The 9,437-nt window shown below is 48.7% G+C and overlaps 1 non-coding gene across 1 annotated transcript; it reads left to right on the top strand.

Moving 5' to 3' along the window:
• Positions 1-3,719: 3,719 nt before the first annotated feature.
• TRNAG-UCC (transfer RNA glycine (anticodon UCC)) lies at positions 3,720-3,791 on the top strand. Its single transcript has one exon. It is a non-coding gene; the product is annotated as a tRNA-Gly (tRNA).
• Positions 3,792-9,437: the final 5,646 nt, after the last annotated feature.

Below are 9,437 nucleotides of genomic sequence, written 5' to 3'. Positions count from 1 at the left end.
TCAGAGCGGCGAGCATCTGGGCGGCAGCGCTGGGACCCGGTCTCGCCGCGCCCCATTCCACGATCTTCCGCTTCATGGTGGCTCTGAAGATGGGCGACAGGTGTTCGGGGGCTCCCGCGTCCACCCTGGAGCAGACGTGCGCGTAGAAGTCTTCGCAAGGGTCGGCGCTAAAGTCGAGGACTCGTAGCACCATGAGCGCTTCCTCGGTACAGCAAAAGGAGGTCACGTTCTGGATCGAAGGGTCGGTCTTGCTCTTGCTCATCACAGCCACGACCACCAGAACTAAGAAGAAGGTCGACACCGCCGCGCCGAGGAATGCCGCCACAGCCGGTAGAAAGCTTGTGCTGGTCTTGATATCTATGGGACCCGGGGATGTTATTGGCGTCTCTAGCACGGGCGCCGGCATAGCCTTGCTACTCTGGGTGGTGTCCCTCATGGCTCCCGGTAGATCTTGCTGCACTTTTGCTTCGGGCACCGATGCTGGCAGTGCTAAGGCCTCGCGCTTGTGCGTGACGTTGATGATGACGTCCTCGGGCTTAATGGCACGTACCCACGGCGGGGGATTGGCCAGGGTGCAGGGGGCGCGTGGCGTTCTGCGTGGCTGACTGAGGAAGATGGCGGAGTGTTTTCTTTTTCGTCTTTCATGATCCTGCCTCTAAATTGCCTCAAAGACCCTTAAATGTCGGAAGGTTTAGCGGCATTTGCTATTGTATTCATCGTCACTTTTCCAGTTTGTGTTTTGCGGCTTGTATTCATACTCATTACGGTCAGGCAGCGATGTCTGATGTTAATTTTAATGCTACCGGTACCGCGGGAATCACTAAAACACTAAAGCTGACTTCTTCATCAGCCATCGATTGCATCACCTCTAAAGTGCCAAAACTCAAAAAAGACATTATAAGTGCGATTTTATGGCATATTTTTCAGCGGTTATTGTCATCATGGCTGATGCCAGAAGACTGGAATGTAGAGAAGGTTGTTGCAGGTGCGAACTTAAGGTCCTCCCTCTTTATGTTCTAGTTATCGGCCAATCTCTCTCTCAAGCCTTCCGCCGAAACCAGTGTCACATGTGCTGCATTCTGAAATAGTAAAGTTCTAAATATTTGGAAATTTCTTTCATCCTAATCACCGCGGCTTTAGCAAGGAGTTCTCATGTGTCCCTCAGCTAGCTTTATATGTTAACAACATCGCTTCTATTCTGGATTTGAAAACACCCGTCGTCGCTATCTTCATGGATTTTGAAAAAGGCTTTCGATAGAGTTCCTTATCAACGGCTTTTACTGAAACTTTCAAGACTCGATTTTAACCCCTTGCCTTGGACTGGATATGCTGCTGCCTTACTAAGCGGCAACTATTTGTATGTGCGAACAATCGCTCTTTCACTTTCTCTCCAGTAGTCTCCGTTGTCCCGCAAGAAACAGTACTCGGATCCTTACTCTTTTGTAATGTACAGTCTTTGTCAAAAGTATCCAGGCTGCAAGTTTTCTTCTTAGTTGTATATTAAAGCTATTATCCCAGCCCTCAAGCTCTAAATCGCTGTATGGTAAGAAGAACCCCTGCTCTTACCTTCAAAGAACTTCTTGATCTTTAGGGAAGCCGTGCGGGCTCTATTATACGAATGAGAAGCAAACCATTGAGCCTGGTTATTTTTAACAAAAACTGTACATTACTGACCTCCCCATTACTATCTCCTCTCGCATCCGCCTATTCGCGAACGTCTGAGCAATCTATCGCCATATTAATAACAGTTTTGATAATACTTCAAGATGACCTTCCCCGTGTTGAAGCCTGGTACAACGAATTGTTAATGCGTTTGAACACTAACAAAACGTCATTACTGTTTTCCTCGTCGGCAACACCACGAACCCTCAAAATATGTCATATGTAACTCTGAAAGGCTCTTCTTTAATTCACATAAATACCTCGGCGTCAGTCTTTCTAAGGCTCTCAGTTGGCTTGCACATGTAATGTGCATTACTAACGAAGCCAATCGCACTCTTGGTTACCACTGTCAAAACTTGCGACTCGTCTCTTTTTCGGTAAATGCATTAACTTATCTATGATTTGTCCAGCCTAAAATATATTACTTTTGCTCATATTGGCAGCCCCGTCGATCTGAACTTTCCAACACATGCTAATCGGTTGAAAATTGCACAGGCAGATCTATTTTTTTTAAGGGGGTGTGTGGGAAACTAAGGGGGTGTGTGGGAAATCACTTCAAGGCAGCCATCGAATCTGATTTCACTTGAACGCTCAGCCCATCCCTCATGTAATGCCCTTCATTTTCTGGGGTATTTGAGGTAATAGTATTAAATAAATAATCTGACGGCACCAAGTCCGCTTACGTGGAGGAATGCGAAAGTATATCTTTGATTTTTTTTTTTCTGAAATAACGGGGATTGTGGCATTTCGTCCTTTCCGGTTACGACATACTGCACCAGTCTGTCATGTCCGGTTGCGACACACTACGACATTTCGACATTTGCGGTTGCGACGTACTGCACCTCGTCGTTTACGGTTACGACATACTACACCACCTCGGCATTCAAGTTACGACGTCCTGCACCACTCCGTCATTTCCGGTTACGTCGCAGTTTTAATACGAGAATTGGCTTTTGAGGAAACGAAAGGGCGTAGTAGCTCTCACATCTCGACATCTCGGTGGGCACCTCAACCGCGACTTACGAGAAAAGGTAAAGTCTCAGGAACCATCCAGTTGAAGGTGCATATGTCATCGATCCGAGCCCCTGTCGCAAGCTAGCCCTCCAACTTGACTAAAACATAGAGAAAAAAGAGAAATACTATGACCCCAACCGGAACGCTTTACGACGAAAGGTTGCTCAAAACTTCGGTGAATGTATTCGGGAACACTGCAATCACACTAATGTCAGCCAGTGATGCCATCGCTGGGATTTCACATGCTTTTTTCATCAACTTTCAGCCTGAGTTAATTAAATCTGGCTGACACATGACACGTGTCACGTGACAGGTACCACTTCCTGTAGACGCATTTTGAGGCGAAAGCGTTTAATACGACAGAAGGTTGTCAGCAGAGGTGTCACGCTTTTTGATTGGTCGAAATGGTTACGACGTCAGAGCGCGCAGATTCGGAGTAATGAGGTCACCCACGGAAATATATAATAATTAAGGAAAAATGAAAATAAAAAATAGAGTTCAATACAAAATAAAAAGTAAAAATGAATAAAAACAAGAAAATAGAAGAAATAAATGAATTTAAAAAAAATGAGAATAAAAATTCGTTAAAAACTGAGAAAATAAAAAAGAAAACAAAAATTTAAAAGAGAAAAAATAAACAAATCAGCGCCAAACCGTGCGCCAGGAAAGGCTTTCGCCTTGCAGCACTTTAGAGAGCCAATGTGCCCCCTGAATTTCTTGCGGAAGTTGTTTGAGGATAGCTTCCGGTGACGGCTTTTCGTTCGCATGAGCCATATAACTCTTCGCATTAAAATAAACGCAGGCGCTCGAATGCAGGCACTACTTGGCGCTCAAAGTGGAGACAGCGAACGCACTCGGATTACCACCTGCCCGCGCTCCGATGCGAGGGCAGTGTCGGCATTTGGAGGCAAGAACTCGACGGACGAGTCCGAAGTAGCTACGTAGAATACCTGCTGACCCACTTCCTTTCTTGGCGTGCGCCTCGAATACGGGCTTTGTATGCCGGAGCAGCTGTGTGTATCCGTGCGTCGGTGTGTATCCGTGCGTCGGTGGTATAGTGGTTAGCATAGCTGCCTTCCAAGCAGTTGACCCGGGTTCGATTCCCGGCCGACGCATGTTTTTTTTAAGCAATTTTTTTACACGTGCTTTTTGGTTCGGTTTGGTTTATGGGGTTTAACGTCCCAAAGCGACTAAGGCTAGGAGAGACGCCGTAGTGGAGGGCTCCGGAAATTTCGACCACCTGGGGTTCTATAACGTGCACTGACATCGCACAGCACACGGGCCTCTAGAATTTCTCCTCCAAAGAAATTAGACCGCCGCGGCCGGGATCGAACCTGCGTCTTTCGGGTCAGCAGCCGAGCACCATAACCACTGAGCCACCGCGGCGGGCCAGGTACTTTTTGGTTGTTCAAGTAATCTAGCCACGCAACTTACGCTAACCAACCACCAGACAAATAATACGGCGCTAAATTCGGTACTTTGAATATTTACCGTGGAATACCGACGGGGGGTTTGGGCAAATAATGAATTAAAAAAACTTCCGCCTGCAAGCCGCCGAACCCACTTTCTTCGAATTTTCTTTGAAACACCATTTTTTATGCGTCCGTCTCCAGTAAGTCTCAGTTGACACGTTTATGTTCCCGCTGTTTCCAGAATTTTTATCTGACCGCCAATCCTGCATTTTAATTACATCGGTGCGCCGTTTGAAATTCGTTATAAACGCACAATGATAAAAACAAGAACAAAAATGCAGTTACGTACATAGAATAGGATGAAGGCTCATCATGCCTCAGCTCTTGGTCATCCGAGTGGAGCTTCGGGCCCTCAGATCTGTTTCCTCCGCGGCATATCTATTTTATATCTGTAGTTGTCTGCATTGTTGTTTTGTATTTACTTTCAAGCGTTGTGTGCAATATAGGTTCTGAGGTCTCGTTAGACGTTTCAATACGCCTTTTTTCTAGGATATCCACACAGGATGAACAAAATGAATGCATTTATGCATACCTGTCGAAAATAAATGAATGAATTTATATTGCATAGATGTACCGAACAGTCCACGGATGCAAATCAAAAGCAGAATTCGTCGTTACGCCAAACTTTCTTGGACAGAGGCAACCGAAATGTGTACCAACCGAAACTTACTGCAAGAAACAGAAATAGTGTTTCAGTAAATTTCGAAGCAAAGCAAGGCACGCAACAGAGCCGTGCCTTGAAAGCAGCGCAAATTTTATTTATTATATCTGCGGAAACACCGAAGCCTATGTTATGGCCAACGTGCTGGATAAAGAATTCACAGCCATATTATTTTACTGGTGGTTCAGCATTTATTATTCAATGAGCAGGTATCTACTTTATTGTTTAAAAAAAGTAAATGGCTGGGAATCGCGCCCGGGTCAACTGCTTCGAAGGCAGCTATGCCAGCGACTATACCATCGACGCTCGCGTATCCATTGTCTCTCAGCGCGATATTATCCGAACACGCGTGTGTTCAATGCGGACGCTACAAAACACGTCTCCTAGAAGCCACTTCGGATTCGTCCTCTAAGGTCTTTCTTCCCAGAAGAGCTTCTGAGGCAGGTGCTCTGTCTGCTTCTCAGTAGGTGAGAACAATGGATATGAAGCGCTAGGTATACTACATACCACGTCGCACTGAAGCAAGAAAGGTGTTTTATTTATTTTTATTTTTATTTAGTACATACTGCTAGCCTCACGCCGAGGCTGTTGCAGGATTGGGGCATATTATACAAAGGGAGAAAACAACAGTAAGAAAAGTACACTTAAATTATTGTTATACAGTTCTAGTTGGCACAGTGGAACAAAAGAAAAAAAACTACAGTCAGAGATCATAAGTCACAAAAAAAAATTTCAGGAGGGCAAAGTAACGAATCTACAACATTCTGCAGTCAGGGTACAGTTGACAGCTTTGAAATAAAACTTTCCAGGGACGGGCACTTGACCACGTCATCAGGTAAGGCATTCCATTCACGGACAGCTTGGGGAAAAAATGAGTACTTAAAAGTGTTGCTGTGTGCCTGGAATTCGATTAAATGCTTGGAGTGTTGTGTTCTAGTGCTGCGGTGAGCTGAGCGGGAGATGTAACTCTCACTGTTGATCTTAAAGGCTCCAGACAAGAGAAGATACATATATTTGATGCGTGTATGCTTGGCGCGACTACTAATAGTGCTGAGACCAGCCTGGGTGAGAAGTTCGGATGGTGACTCGTGGCGGCGATATTTGTTATAGATGAACCTAACTGCCTTGCGTTGTATGTTTTCTAATTTGGTAATTGTTGTGTCCCCTTATTGCTTTTGTGTGTGTGCGCCCTCGCATCCTCCTCCTAACGACCACTTGCCCCTCGTCGCACGCTGTCGCCAGATGCCCCCCCACGGTGCGCCCCCGCACCCTCCTCCTGTTCTGGGAAGCCACTCCCTCCCGTGGACGCTTCTCCGCTCCCTCCTTTCTTCGGGCGGCCAGTTCGGCTCCTGCCTCGGTCGACGCTGGTCGCACCCTCATCGGCTTTAAATAAACGAAGTCTTAAAGTACCGTGTGCGTCTTTCGCTGCATTCAACACAGCGACCGGCCACGACAGTGGCGACGAGAAAGTGGATTCGACCCGCGCTACGCAACGCTATTGACAAGCCATGGCTACGCGAGGGTTTCCCAATCAGATACCAGAGTTCAACGGCTCATCGTGGTCATCGTGGGTTGGACGCCTTCAGTTCTACTTTGAAGCTAACAACATCACAGACCCAGCCTTGAAGAGGGCCAACCTGCTGACGCTGTGCGGGGAGCAGACCTACGATACTGTCTGCGCCCTTATTCAGCCAAGCACACCAGCGGCAGTGTCTTACGACGACATCGTAAAAGCGCTGCAAAAGCACTACGACCCAAGGCCATACGAGGTCTACAGCCGGGCTCGCTTCCAACGACGAGATCAACTGGGAGGAGAAACTGTGAGCGCCTACGTAGCCGCGCTCAAGAAGCTCGCTGCCGACTGCAATTTTGGAACGCTGTCGACAACAGCTACCGGGCAGGAGGGAGACGCAGCTTCTTCTGCTAACACCACCATGCTTCCCTTGGACGTGATGTTACGCGACAGATTTGTGTGCGGACTGAGTGACGAGTCACTGCAGCAGCGCCTGTTCGCTGAGAAGGACCTCACATTCAGCAAAGCTTACGACATCGCCGTTCGAGCGGAGAGCGCCGGTCACCAGCAGAGAGGGATTCGCCGGAACACCGAGCCGGTACACCAGACAAGCAACCAGGTGCGCAAGCCTTCTGTTGTAAAATCGGTCAAAAAGGCACAACGCTGCTGGCGGTGTGACGACCAACACAACCCCCAGGGATGTCGATTCCAGTCAGCCACGTGTAATTTTTGCCACAAGCGAGGGCATATCGAAAGAGCATGCATTACGAAACGGAGACTTGCCAAGATAAAGTCACCTTCCCAGCCTAATCACAGCGTCAACGCCTCAGAGAATACGCCGCTATCTGATCTCCATGGAACAACATCAGCAACACCATCTGTGTTGTACGACCTGAACACCATGAATCTCGGCACGCGACCGAAGATTTTTACAGAAGTAAGCGTACATCACCAGCTGATTAAGTTCGAGGTGGACTCCGGCGCAGCCTGTACTCTGATCAGTGAGGACACGTTCCGAACTTCATGGCCATCTGACGCACCCGCCCTGCAACAAGACGACACGCACCTGCGAACGTGGTCAGGACAGAATCTGCCACTATTGGGCTCTGCCAACGTGCAGGTTAACTACAACGGCCAGACCCATACGCTACCTCTGCTTGTTGTGAAGGGCACAGGATCAAGCCTTCTAGGGAGAAACTGGTTTTCTCCACTAGGCGTGATGATATGCGGCATACACCAGACGCCGAGCCAGAACATGGTTGAGCAACTGCAAGAGAAATACGAAAGAGTATTCTCGGAAGAGATTCCAGGAAACGAAGGGCCCCCGGTCACACTGGAGTTGTTGGACAACGCGCAACCCAAATTTCTGAAGGCCAGGCCGGTGCCGTTTGCTCTCCGAGATTCAGTTGAAAAAGAGTTGGACAAACTGGAGCAGCAAGGTGTCATCGAGCCGACGCAGCATTCAGAATGGGCCACACCACTTGTCGTAGTTCGCAAGAAGAACGGAACCATACGCCTCTGCGGAGACTACCGGAGCACCGTCAATCTTGCGACTAAAGCGTCCTCTTACCCGCTACCGACACCTGAAGAAGTATTCAGTGTACTGCGTGGCGCAAGAGTCTTCAGCACATTGGACCTCACCCAGGCGTATCAGCAGCTGAAGGTGAGCGAGTCAACTGCTGAATTATTGGCAATTAACACACTGAAAGGCTTGTACAAAGTCAAGCGACTGCCTTTTGGCGTAGCTGCAGCCCCGGCCATATTTCAAAAATTCATGGAGACAGTGCTTCAGGGCATCCCAGGAGTTTGTGTCTACCTTGACGATGTCATCATCAGTGGCACTTCCACTGAAGAGCATGCAGTGCGCCTAGAGCTCGTTCTCGAAAGGCTAGCAAACGCTAATTTGTGCATAAGCAAATCGAAGTGCTGTTTTGCGGTGCCAGAGGTGCAATTTCTGGGACACCGAATTGATGCGGAAGGCATTCACCCTACCGAGGACAAAGTGCGAGCGATCACAGAAGCACGAGCTCCAACAAACAAGCAGGAGCTACAGGCTTTTCTCGGACTCTTGACGTTCTACGACCGGTTCTTGGAACAAAGAGCTACCGTGGCCAACGACTTATACCAACTCCTTCGGAAAGATGTGACATGGACATGGTCGCCACGCCATCAGCAGTCATTCGATGCCCTGAAAGACCTGATTCGAAGATGTACAGTCCTCCGCCACTACGACGAAAGGAAGCCTCTGCTTTTGGCTTGCGACGCATCACCGTACGGAGTCGGCGCGGTTCTATCGCAAACTGACGAGCAAGGAAGGGAAGCTCCCATCGCCTTCGCCTCACGTACGTTGTCGCAAGCAGAACGCAACTACGCGCAACTCGACAAAGAAGAGCTAGCCATCGTCTACGCGGCGACACATTTTCACCAGTACATTGCCGGCCGGAAGGTGACCTTTATAACCGATCACCGACCGCTATTGGGCATTCTGGGACCACAAAGGCCTATGCCACCAACTTTGTCTCCGCGAATGACACGTTGGTGCATCAAACTCTCAGCGTACGACTACGCTCTGGTCTACCGCAATGGGAGTAAACATCAAAACGCCGATGCGCTAAGCCGTCTGCCACTAGACGCAACTGTTGACGAACCATTCCACCAGGAGACGTTCTGATGTTCGAAGCACTGCCAGAACCTCCGCTTACAGCAGGCACAGTTGCAGCATCTACGCAGAAGTGCGCAGCTCTCCGGCTAGTTTACACAGCTGTTCAACAAGGCAACGTGCATAAACTCAAAGGGGACAACTTCGACGCTTACCGCAGGCGAGCTACAGAGTTGAGCACCCATCGCGGCTGCATCATATTTGGGTCCCGAGTTGTGATGCCGAGAGAACTACGCGCACAAGCTATGTCTCTCATCCACGCCGGACATCGGGGCATCGTTGCAATGAAAAAGTGTGCCAGAAGCTACATGTGGTGGCCTGGCATTGACAACGACATCGAAACAGTGGTGCGAGAATGCAAGCCTTGCCAGAGCAGCCGGAGCGCCCCGCCGAAAGCTCCTGTCCCAGAATGGGAAAAGCCAGACACACCATGGCACACACTGCACATTGATTTTG

The sequence above is a fragment of the Amblyomma mixtum genome, chromosome 9, assembly GCF_055824585.1.
Source record: "Amblyomma mixtum isolate Tamu chromosome 9, ASM5582458v1, whole genome shotgun sequence".
Taxonomy (NCBI): domain Eukaryota; kingdom Metazoa; phylum Arthropoda; class Arachnida; order Ixodida; family Ixodidae; genus Amblyomma; species Amblyomma mixtum.
The sequence above is the reverse complement of the archived record's forward strand: the minus strand, read 5'-3'. Positions and strand labels throughout refer to the sequence as shown.